General features: G+C 38.4%; 1 protein-coding gene across 2 annotated transcripts in view; it reads right to left on the reverse strand.

Moving 5' to 3' along the window:
* Positions 1-12,273, reverse strand: part of TAFA2 (TAFA chemokine like family member 2) — a 425,372-nt gene that overhangs the window by 223,335 nt on the left and 189,764 nt on the right. The gene's annotated exons all lie outside the window — the stretch shown is intronic.

Raw genomic sequence — 12,273 nt, forward strand, 5'->3', positions numbered from 1 at the left:
TGTAAATTTGCAGATTTAAAAAGAAATACTCATGACACACCATTCATGATTGCTTACTTCTTGGTGTTTTGTTTTTTTTTAAGATTTTATTTATTTATTTGACAGAGAGAGAGACAGTGAGAGAGGGAACACAAGCAGGGGGAGTGGGAGAGGGAGAAGCAGGCTTCCCACGGAGCAGGGAGCCCGATGTGGGGCTCAATCCCAGGACCCTGGGATCATGACCTGAGCCGAAGGCAGACGCTTAATGACTGAGCCACCCAGGTGCCCCAGTACTTCTTGGTTTTCAATAGGAATCAGGTTTCCTAAGGGTTAAAAATTCTAAAGACAAACCAATAAATGGACTCTTAACTATAGAGAACAAACAGAGGGTTATGGGGTGGGGGCGGTGGGAGAAATAGGTGAAGGAATTAAGAGAACACTTATCATCAGGAGCACTGAGTAATGTACAGAATTGTTGAATCACTATATTGTATAACTGAAACTAAGAGAACACTGTATGTTAACTATATTGGAATTCAATTAGAAAACCTAGTCATGGAGGGCGCCTGGGTGGCTCAGTTGGTTGAGCGACTGCCTTCAGCTCGGGTCGTGATCCTGGAGTCCCTGGATCGGGTCCCGCATCAGGCTCCCTGCTCGGCGGGGAGCCTGCTTCTCCCTCTGACCCTCCCCCCTCTCATGTGCTCTCTGTCTCTCTCTGTCTCTCTGTCTCAAATAAATAAATAAAATCTTTAAAAAAAAAACCTAGTCATGGAAAAACAAAGAAACAAAACAAAAAAAATTACAGGTTTATAAAGAAAAAATTTTTAATGTATGGCCAAACTAGCTAAGATTAAAATAAATTTATTAAGAAAATAAGTTTTAATATCAAAATTAAGTTGTTGCAAAATTAAAATTTGGTCTTCTGTTAAAAGAAAAAAGTTTTCTTGGACTTTTGGGCTGCTTTTGATAAGGTTGTATAAGTTTCTTTACCTTTTAAACAAGTTTCATAATGATCTGTGATCCTATTTAGATGAGAGCTTTAAACCCCTTTTTGATATTTTTGACAAATTTCTCAAAATGAAATTCTAAAAAAAGGGAAAAAAGGTCTCTTTGATCTGAAATATTTCAAAAGATTTGCTAAACTAATTAGGTGTATTTAATATGTAAATTACATAGGAAATATTATCAAATAAATACTAAGTCTTTTTTAGATTATATTTGTAAGATAATGACACATGTAGATAAATTCCATTTGACTTCTGCAAAAATGGCCCCTCATTGCCAGACTTTTGCCATCCTAATGTCCTTGTGACCTGGCAACAGTCTGCTTCTGAAAAAAAAAATTAATGTGAACAAATAATGGTTGTAAATTCAATCAAAAGGGTTAGGGGAAGCCCAAGACAGCAGCTTGTTTCTTCCCAGCTCCCTAACGAAAGCAGTTTTGCATTCCTTTATCTACCACAGTACATTTAAGATAACTCAAATTATGAATAAACATTGGTAAAGAGACTTCTATAAAATTTTAACACTTGCATTAAACTGCCACTTAGTTTGGGTTATCAATATGCTGTTATTGTATTTGCATTTTCTGGATGGGTTTAAATCCTTTCCTTGCCACAAGGCTGATGACCTCAAAACTGTTAAAAAATTAATATATATTCCCCAGTTAGGGGTTACTTTCCACTATCTCCAGTGATCAAGGCACCCAGTTCACAAGACAAATCACAGGAGCCTCAAAAATCTTCTTAAAATTCTATCAGTATACAACCTTCTACTGATACCATAGTGTCTCATGCTAGCATGACCAGCTACTGGAAGTCTCTAACATTTTATGTTCAAGCCTGTCATCAACGGGTTAAAAAAGCCTTTCTAGATCTTAATTCAAAGGAACCTTTCAGTCATAGTCTACAGCCTGGTAACTTAGTATTATAAAACATCATCAGAATAAGACGGTCTTCACGCCATTAATAGGGACCTTACCAAGTGATCCTAACCACCAACACTACTGCAAAACTAGAAGATGCTAGAGACCTCTAAACCAAATTAATGAAGAAGAGAAGTAGCTGAAATTGAGGTGAACTGCTTCCACGTGAGACATCTGATCAAGATTACACTCTAGCTGAACACACAACACTTTCTCCTTCTTTTCCTTTTCTTTACTCTGACATTGGCCTAGAAGGATGGTGCCCTCACTGTGTCTCCCAGGCCACTGCTAAGGGGTGTAATCTATTTTTGGCTAGGAAAAAAATCTAACTGTGCCCCTAACTTTTCACAGGCCAAATAAGACATGTCATCGGTTGACTCCCCTAAATTTACATTGTTGAGTTAAAAAGGACCTATCAGGAGGTTTTCTCAATTCAGAACTTACTCCTTTGGGCAGGTTCCTATTTCCCTGGTTAGGGATAAATGTAAATGAGGCCATGATCAAGAACACCTTAATTCTTAAAATTATTACACAATCTGCCGCTAAAGCAATAGCAACCCAACAAAGATCCTTAATCTCTTTAGCCAAAGTTGTCCTTGATAATAAAATAGCTCCTGATTATCTTTTAGTTGAGGTGTCTGTGCTCTGTCCAACACTACCTGCTGTGCCTGGTTTAACACTTTTGGGGAAGTTAACATTCAATTACCTAAGAACAAACTGCTTGTCTTAAAAGGGTGACTCCTTCCATGGGGTCTTTCTTTGACTTATTTGATTTTGATTGGTTTGGGTCTTAGAGACCATGCCTCTAAAGTGCACTCCAAATATTGGGAATCATCCTGCTTACAGTTATCATAATAATCTCCCTGTTGCATTGTCTTCTTTCAAAAGCTTTAAAGGTATATTTGCAGTCATTAACCACCAAACAAGTGATTGCCCTAAAACAAGAATGTTTCAAAAAAACAACAAAAAATTACCAACTTAAATGTAAACTGGAAGATGTGACCTATGACTATCACAGAGGTTAAGTAAAAACATCATGGCCTACAGATGGCACACAGAGGATCGATAACCTATGGGAACTTCAGGGCGGTATCTGAGAGTGACACTAAAGCCTTGAAGTTTGATCACATCTCTCATTTAAATTTAGAGTCTGATTAAAAAAGGGGAATTGTTAAAAAAAAAAAAAGACACAGGCCCAAATGGTGTCACTTAGACCAAGTTCTCCAACCAGTGCTCAATACATAATCTAATTGCAGTTTCAACTTCCCCCAAAAATGTAGTCTTAACCAGTCACCCAAGAATTTATCAATCCATGCCAAATATGTCTGCCACATACGCCCTCTCCACTTCTCCCCCTCCAAGAAAGATGAGATCCTCTGCATGATAAGAACATCAGCATCTTACTTTTCTCCCTAAAAACCTGCCTCACCTACAACAATCCTTTTCTTTTGCTAATAACTTTCATGCCCCCACCCTCCTTCTATAAAAACCTTCCATTTTTGTACAATTCCTTAGACTGCCTCTCTACTTGCTAATTGGGGGGCTGCCAGAATCATGATTCATTTAATAAAGCCAACTGAGCTTCCAATTTATTTGGGTGAATTTTGTTAAGGGGTATAATTGACAAATAAAATTTTAAGGTATTTAAAGTATACAGTGTGATGACAATATACAGATATACTGTGAAATATATATATACACATATACCATCAAGTTAATGGGATCCACCACATCACATATTTATCCTCTGTTGGGCAGGAGGCAAGAGTAGAAACACTTAAGTTCTCTTTTAGCAAATTTCAATTATACAAAACTGTGTTATCAACTACAGTCATCAAGTTATACTTTAGATCCTCAGACCTTATTCACCTTATAACTGAAAGTTTGTACCCTTTGACCAACCTCTCCCTATTTTGTCCCTCCCCAGCTATGGGGTTATTTTTAAACACTCAACTGAAATGAATTCTAGTGAACGGAATTCAAAATTCAAGGGTTTCTAATATTTACTTGTGAGATAAAAATCTCTCCTGTTCAGGGACACAGTATTAATATAATGGACAAAAAGCCTAAGAATTCATGAAAAAGAAAGTAAGTTATCAAATCTTAACACATCAGCTATTTCCTTTTCAAAAGTTTTTTGATTTCTCTAACCTTCTAATAACATGTTTCCCTTTCTCCCTAACATGTTTCTCCCCTTCCCTTTCTGCTCCTGTTTTGGAATGTGGGCAAAGAAACCAAATGCACTTGTTTCCACTGAATTATGATTTTTCAGAACTACCAAATGAGATTTTTTTTCTTTTTCAGCTTAAAAAGTTATGTTGTTATATACAAAAGGATTTTTCTGATTACTGTATTTAGATGCAAGATACAAGTCTGTACATTTCTTGGTTCCGTCTGGTTTTGAATTGGGCATGCATTGGAAATCACAGCACTGGACCATTCAACTATTATCAGACTTCTCAGCTAACTCAGCTTGCACCCATCACCCTGGAATATCATTTTTCTTATGGCATCTCATAGCTTCCCCTAACAACCACTGAATAAATAGTACACGCAAAGGGATTCTATACCACACCATCTTTTGTATCATGTTCTTCATATTTTGTGAGAGTGTCAGGACCCACATCAACTGATCTAAGTTATACAAAAAGGTCTATCACATATGAGCCATGATAGCTGGGAAAAAAATCACTTAATCTGTTAATTGCATCAAATAAAAATAAAAGGTGTTCGTATATAGTAAAAAAAAAAAGTGTGTGTGTATATGGTTGGTCAATAATCATGAAATCACAAATGTAATTAGATCTTCAGTATATGGTATTCATTCAAGCAAAAATAAAATTGAGTCCTCACAGAGAAAGAGCTCTCTGGTGAAACAACTCAGTACACATGTATTGGTAATGTTCACCTTCTTCCTTATCATAGCTGTTTCTCTGTAGAATCTTCTGGAATCCATGGGATATACAAAAGAGATGCAAAAACCATTTTTTTAATCCCAAGAAATATATTTATAGATGTATCAGGGTCAATAGCTAACCAACTTTCTATGTTTGAAAACTAAAATCATTCAAATTTTGAATAATTACATAAAAATATGACATTATATAAACAGATCTTGACAGAAGCAAAACCAGGGAAAAGACAAGCAGATCATCCAGGTAAGAAGCTCACGTTCTTCACCACTGAAGACAGTTTCTGCTACAAAGTGATTCTCTTGGTCAAAAAAAAACGAACTCCAAGAAAATAACTGGGGAATTATTTTGAACAGAACCTACAAATTATCTTCTTTCAGAAACTCATCTTATGGAGCTGGATTCCCTCCTCCAAATAGAAACAAAGCCATTAAAGTCCCAATTTTGCTATAATTTGTAAGGATCCAATTTCATACGTGAGGAGAGATAATACCTATTTTTTTTCTTTTCAAAAGTCAAAGAAAACAAGCTTGCATTACAGTTTTAAGAATCTTGGTGCAGCAAGACCCCACAACTCATGAATTATAGTGTGCTTCTTTGCAGCATCCTCTTTACATGTAGCTGAATTTAAAAAGCAATAAGGGGAAAGCCATAGTACCACCAGATTTTTAGAATGAGTGCTGTATCTACAGATCTCTGCCTGCTTTTCAAACCAGTCATGCATCAAGGTCCAGGACAAGGAGTAAATGGTTCCGCTCAACTCATCACTGAGCTGATATGCTAATGTACTTCTCTCTGGGTGTGGGTACCATTGTTCCACAGCCTGAGTAGCACATGCACTTGGTGTTTTGCCTTGTTCAGAATGTAGATGGCCTCTGTTAGAAAGAGGCCAGAAATATTACCCCCTGTAAGCTGCTCAGTCTGCACTCTTCCTGAATGACGGTTGACCTGTTGAAAGCTGTACTTCCGAGAATACAATAATATCTGAACCCAAAATAAGTTCATCTAAAAGCGCTTGAATTATTCAGGTTGTTCCTCCACCTAGAGTGAATTATCAAAATCTGTAAATAAAATAATATTGGAATACCTAAAGAAGAATCTCTGCAGTAGAAGAAAGTGAATAGACTCAGAAATGTTGCCCCAAAACAGAAAGCTCAAGGGGAAGACCTATTCTTGTCATTCTTGTCAAGTGCCCAACTTAAATCGAGGCTCTCAACAAATGTTTGTTGAAGCAAACTAAAATCAATAAACTTCCCTAAGGCTTAAATCACTTAAAATAGGTCAAAGATTATAAATCATCACCACAATGAAGCCCTTCTTTCAATGAGTATTCTTCCATGGTAGATGAGTTGGTGCTTCTGATGAATACAGTGGGTTATGGCCAGGTTGGACAGTTGCCCTGGCAGAGGCCAAGCTTTGAGGGTTTGTATATTGGGGTGCCACCATGGCCCTGAGCTCCAGACTCAACTCCACTCTCTCCTTCATAGGCAGCAATGAATGGATCCCTTTCTCCTAAGAGAGCTCTTTTGGGACTCTTTATTATTTTGTTGCTGCTTTCTTTTTCATGTTTCATACATGCCCACCTCATTCCCCAATAAGACTTGAAGCATTTCAAGCAGCAGATAATGAAAAAGACAAATATATTTTTAAATGCTCCAAAAAAGAGAATTTTTTCTAATATTAAAGTACATAAAAACAGCTGAGTTAAAAATTAAAATGGATCAGAAACCACTTAGGAAGTAATGAAATCAAAAGTATGTATGTGAATCCATATGGAAAGACAAACTCAGCTAGTAATAAGCCCTTGGAAGACTTGTTTTTTGTTTTTTTTTTTACATAATACTTCCTGGGTGGGGGGACCTTAAGAAGCATAATCCATTCATTAATTCAACTGTTTATTGAAAGTCCCGCTATGTGCACTGCAACATTGATTAAGAAATATTCTTCGGGGGCGCCTGGGTGGCTCAGTCAGTTAAGCATCTGCCTTCAGCTCAGGTCATGATCCCCACATCTGGCTCCCTGCTCAGCAGAGAGCCTGCTTCTCCCTCTTCTTCGGCTGCTCCCCCTACTTGTGCTTTCTCTCTCTCTCTCTCTTTCTGTCAAATAAATAAATAAAATCTTTAAAAAATATATTCTTCAAATAGCTGTTTCCTAACTTGGCCTCTGATCAAAGTTAAGAACGTAACTTTAATTGTACTCAACAAGTCAAACTCAAAGGAAAAAAGCTTTAAAAAATTACTCAACAAATACATTGTACCAGAAACCTAAGGCTTTAGCTAAGATATGTTGTATTCTGCTGATATGACTTGGGCCCAGCAACAGAGTTCAGAGACTATTCAGTTTTTATGAAATAGTATGTCTCTTGAACTGAAATTTATCTCCAAATACTGTTTCACACATGCTTCAGCAGGAGGCTATCTATGCAAGGTTGGGCTCTCTGGTGAGTGCTGCAGGATGTGGGAGTCTACATTTTTTAACTGATGCCAGACAAGCAGAGTAGACATTCTATTTTGACACTTAGGAATGTAACTTTCATCCCAGTCTCAATGGAAACAATCCCAACTCAATATACAGGCAGGAACAGAGGTGTCTGTGAAAAAGACCAATATTTTTCTTTTTTTTTTTTTTTAAGATTTTATTTATTTGACAGAGAGAGACAAAGCGAGAGAAGGAACACAAGCAGGGGAGTGGGAGAGGGAGAAACAGACTCCCTGCTAAGCATGGAGCCCGAAGTGGGGCTCGATCCCAGGACCCTGAGATCATGACCTGAGCCGAAGGCAGACGCTTAATGACTGAGCCACCCAGGTGCCCCAAGACCAATATTTTTCTTAAAAATGAAGATATTTTCAGCTGCTCAAATGATGCTTACACAGTACATGATACAGACACCTTTTTCCAGGAAAAAAAATTTTAAGGATGCCATTTGCTAATAGTGTTCCATATTGGTGTGCTCTTTAATATAAAAAATTTAATGTAGCACTGCATCTTGAAGCTCCCCACCAAGATGAGTTGGCTGTAAGAGGGGTCTCAGGTCTGCTCACTGGTTTTATGCAACAGCATGGAACTCTAAAATAGAGTTGCATGTATCTTCTCATCGAGATGTGGAAGAATGCCTGGCAATCTGTACAGGATGACAATAACAACACGTACCCCATACAAAAATAAACTGTTATCCCTCCCTACCCCCCACCCCACCCCCCGCCACAAATGGCTCATGTCTAAGACACATTGAAAAACCGGGTCCTCCCCTTAGCTTTTTCCCCACAGAGCAAAACTTTGACAAGTGTACACGACACTGATTTTGACAAATGCCCATCACATTGCAACAGTGACTTGGCTATGTGAAATCACTCCTGGCTAACCAAGAGTGTAAAAATATGTGCTCCCCACTACCTCCTTCCCAAGCCCCTTGGCACCACCTGCCTTCCCCATCCAGCAAACATTACTGCCCACCTTCTCAGAGAGGAGAAGCCAGAACCAACTCACAGCTTGTGTTAGAAGACGGATGTAAGAAGCTGCTCTTCTTTACCCACTCCCTCAATAGACGTAGTTCAAGCATGGCATCTGGCAGATCTAATCATGGGAAGCAAATCTATAGAAATGCTCCAAATAGGATGCCAGAAAGCATATTGCCTTCTTAGACTGTTACAATAAATGGGGAGAGGTAGACACAGAGGCAAAGATACCAATTACCCAAGTTGGAATGTGCCCAACTGAGAACAACTAACACACCCTAAATGTGTAAAAAATCACCCTCAATATTTTAATGATTTCAGTAATTGAGAATCGTCTTTTCTTCACCCATTTCTCCTTGAAAATAGCCCTCCCCACAATCCAATCTCTATTAGCAATCTGCTGAGACATTAATTGGATATTGACCCAAAGAGGGGTCTACTACCTGTAGCATCACTATGACTCAATCGAAAACCAGCTCTCAATTTGAGATGCAGCTCATCAAGAATTCCATCTCACCCCTTTGATTATATTTTAACTGCTCGTACTTGGAAGCCAAAGGGTTTTATTTTAAAATAATGATTAAAAAAAATTCAAGGCAACTGCAGTATAATGAAAAGGACCTGGCTTAGCAGTCAGGAGGCCCAGCTTTCTATTACTGCTCTGTTCTTCCAAACTCTGTGACTGTGACTCTGGACCATTTGTTCACTTATTCTTCTATTCCACTATTTATTGTCTCCTCTGAGCTAAGCACTGTGCCAGTTTCTATGAGTCTCTGATTCTTCATCTGTTTAAAGGCAATATTTATATCTATTCTAACACACGGGGTTGCGAGGGGAATGAAGTAAACTTGCTTATGTGCTCATTTTTAGAAAACAATAAAGCACGATGCAGTCACGAGGTGACTGTTACTAAAAACATTCTAATTTGCTTGAATCTGCATCTGACCACTGCCTCAACTGGTGTACAGGTATAGGAACAGAATCTGTGTACATAGGATAGGTAAATTATGCACAATGATATGTGTAGTATAATATACGTGAGCTATAACAAATGAAATACAATTTGTAGAACAGAAACAGAGAGGCAAAATATTTAAGTGAGGACAAGAGCAAACTTCTTTTAGATTCTCATAAATTAATTGTAAGTGGGGCCAAAAGAAATTTACAGTTTAAAAGGCACTACACGGAGAGAGAAAAATCAAACATGATGCGTGATGCTGTATCCAGGAACCAGATTGTTGGCTCTACTACTTACAGCTGTTGCCTAGGAAAAGTTGTTTCATCTTTGTGCTTCAGTCTCCTCATCTACAAAATGTGAAATAGCCAGTGGGATTAAATGGGCTAAAGCATTAAAGTACATATTCTACAGCACATTGTAAGTCTACCTAAGGACGAGCTGTTTACAATGCTGAGACTTTACCACCTTTTATTTTTAAGGGGGGTTATCAGAGATAATGATGCTTATAAATCAGTTCAGTGAATTTAACTGTGGGCACATATATAGGTTTTTATGTCATTTCTCTATTCAAATACCTACAAAGGCTTCCTGCTCCCTACCATGTACAGTCTAAGGTTATTCATTGGCTTTTAAAGCCCTGTATTATCCACTTTCTGAACACTTCTCACAACTTCTAACATGAATTCTACAGTTCAATTACATCAATTTCCCCCTCTATTGGCTCCTTTCCATTAGCATAAGTAAATACTTTATCTCCCATCTTAAACACACACACACACACACACACCCCTCTGTTGACCTTCTGTATTTTATTTCTTGGTTCCCTTTTACAGCAAAGCTTCTCGAAAGAATTGTTTATGGTTACTGTCTGGATTTCCTGTTGCATTCTCTCTTAAACTTACTCTAATTTGGTTTCATTCCCTGCTAGTCTCCCTAAAACAGCTCTTGTCAATATCACTAATAACCTGAACATTGTCAAACCCAACTGTCATTTCTCAGGGCTTCTCTTCCTCATCTATTCAGCAAAAAATTGACTTTACTGGTCACTTCCTGCTTTTTGAAACACTTGCCCCTTCATTTTGGCCTCCAAAAGACTACTCTTTCAAGTCTCCTCCATCACTTCTCAGTCTTCTTTGCTGGTTCCTTCACTAACGCCCTATATGACCTGGCTTCCTCTGACCTCAACCATCACACCTCACTACCTCCTCAACCACCTTTTTCTGCTTCACACGCACTGCTCTGTCTTTTCTTCCAATACACATCCCTCCACAAGAATAGAAGTTCCATGAAAATGGAAACTTGGGGGGTTTTATAGACTGCTGTATCCCCTGAACCCAAAACAGTGTCTAGCACATTCATATATTCATGGAAAGAATAGACTGAATGATCAATCTCTCTATATATATTGTTCCATAAATAATAGCTCCTACACATTGAGTGCCAAACCCAATGCCTACCTTACGTCAAACCTTCATGAAAATTTATTATCCCTGATATGTAGATGAGGAAGCTGAATCCTGGGACGGTTGCATTTCATGTCCCAGATCGCACAGCTGGAAAGTGGTAGCACTGAGGTTTTAACTAAATCTGTGCTCTTTTCATTAAGCCTCTCTACATATTCAATATTCCACAATCATTTCTCTTCCTTAAACTGGTAGTCTTACCATATCTGGAATGCCCTCTTCCAACCCTAAATCTCCATTTTCTATTACAAATCAATGCTTCTCTTAGTAATTTTCTTTTTCAGCATCCTACTCATTCATATGAATCATTCCAATTTGTATCAGTGTCTCCATTTTCAGGATTAAAGCACTTAAAATTTGTGAAGTACTACGATGCTCTCAAGTATATGTGCTTTTCCATAATTTTCTAATTTGTCTGTGTTAGTCTTATCTGCCCAAATACAATTCAGGGCTTTATTTTGGAACCTACTTTGTTAAAATGTCTTTCTGCCTCATATATTGGTCATTGCAAGTGTTTCTTTTTTTTGCGACTATTTCAAACAAGAGTTAAGTGATGGATTAACTTGAGTCCACACATATATGTAAAAGAACACAAGGTATCTGTCAGAAGCTACACCCCCTCATTGTTGCTATTCAAATATTCTTACCATTGGACATGATAGCACAGAGTAGAGGCCCATTTGCTCAGACTAATGAAAGTCTCATAGATCAAGATTTTCCTTTCTATCCCTGATCCTCAGTTTCCCCATTTGTAAACTGAGGACATTCCGCAAATGGTCACTGTTAGATACAGATACTGAAATAGATCTTAACTAATTTTCTAACACCGACTCTAAAGTGTCTGTGTTAACAGGATGTTTATTTGCCTCTTGAGTCCTTCCATTCTGTTCCCGCCTATCTTCACTGCAGGCAGTGAAAGATTCACATTTCTTAAATACCACTTCCCTCACATCACTCCCTCTTCTATGAAACCCTGCACAAACAGCTCTCTACTATCTATAGAGTGAAGTTTAGACTTCTGATACTGCAAACTTCTCACAACCAGATCCCACTCTCTACAAGCTGATGGCCCCATTTTCTAACTCACACTCCTGGCCAATAAACTAGAGTCCCCTCTGTGCTTTGTCCCCTTGTCCAGGTAAGATTACCTGCACTGGGCACCCTTCCCTCCCTCACTTTAAGGTCAACATTCTCACCATTTTTCAGAATCTATACATCTCCGCTGAGAAAAAGAAAGCCACCAAAGTGGAACTCTGTTGTCATCACAACCTCAAACAGACAAACCTGTTTGAGCCTGCTCTTCCCTCTTTCCTCTGATTACAATAGAGGAAATGCCACTATTTTTATTAAAGACCAGTGTCTCCAGCCATGCTCAGGATCCCCTCTCACCTTGCCCAGACCTCTCTCCCAAAACTTCATTCTCCTGGTCTCTCACTCTCCCCTGAGTAATTCTAACACTCCAATGTTTCAATACATTCCAACTGGAGGGGACAGAGCACCTCACCTAATTCACTTACCCCTCTGCTTGCTTCTCTGCTGCTCCTAAAAGTCTACACAAACTACCTCCATCTTTTCATGCACA

Source organism: Leptonychotes weddellii, chromosome 5 (assembly GCF_054177405.1).
Source record: "Leptonychotes weddellii isolate Sample4059 chromosome 5, ASM5417740v2, whole genome shotgun sequence".
In the NCBI taxonomy this organism is placed as follows: Eukaryota; Metazoa; Chordata; class Mammalia; order Carnivora; family Phocidae; genus Leptonychotes; species Leptonychotes weddellii.